The 679-nt window shown below is 46.4% G+C and overlaps 1 pseudogene; it reads left to right on the top strand.

Moving 5' to 3' along the window:
• Positions 1-213: 213 nt before the first annotated feature.
• LOC102764373 overlaps positions 214-679 on the top strand; it is a 1,918-nt pseudogene continuing 1,452 nt past the window's right edge.

The raw sequence follows: 679 nt of genomic DNA, 5'->3' as shown, positions 1-679 counted from the left end.
ATGATTTTCTAAGCTTCAAAAAGCAATTGATTTAAAAGTAAAAAACACACACAAATTAGTCACTATGTGTCATGTAATTAATATTTGCCTGATTGCTTCCATTGTATTAACTAAATTTAAGCTCTTAATAAAAATGATATGGATTTGGGGAAAATGGCGTCGCCCTCGAGTGCCCCCACCCCCGGAGGCGCCGCTGGCGCGGACCCCGCCCGACAGCGGTAAAAAGATCAGAGACTCTGTTGTCAAACTGAGAGCTGCCATTGCAGAGCGTGAAGAAGTTAGAGGAAAAAGTGAACTGTTTCATCCTATTAGTTTAGACTGTAAACCAAGGCAAAAAGCAATTGCAGTTGATGTGGACACAGATAAGGCCCAGAATTCTGAGCAGATACTTGATACTCCATCACTGGTTCCTGGCTGTTCTTCTGTAGATAACATCGCATCATCTAACACAGCCTCGCAACAGGGACTTGTTCATTCTAGTCACAAAGGTGATGAGAGGCTCCCCAGGTTGGGTACTGTTGTGCCCAGATTTCAAGGTTCCCAAGAGCCCACCAGGGAGCCAGCGAGTCCAATGCAAAAGCAAAGAGTCATTTATTTCAAACCTAGGTTTGGCTCCCCTGCCACACTCACCGATGCAACGGCAAGCCCCAGTGGCCGAGAGAGAGAGAGGCCTGACGGG

The sequence above is a fragment of the Myotis davidii genome, unplaced genomic scaffold, assembly GCF_000327345.1.
Source record: "Myotis davidii unplaced genomic scaffold, ASM32734v1 scaffold342, whole genome shotgun sequence".
In the NCBI taxonomy this organism is placed as follows: domain Eukaryota; kingdom Metazoa; phylum Chordata; class Mammalia; order Chiroptera; family Vespertilionidae; genus Myotis; species Myotis davidii.
Note: the sequence above shows the minus strand (reverse complement) of the source record. Positions and strands in the feature narration are given on the sequence as shown.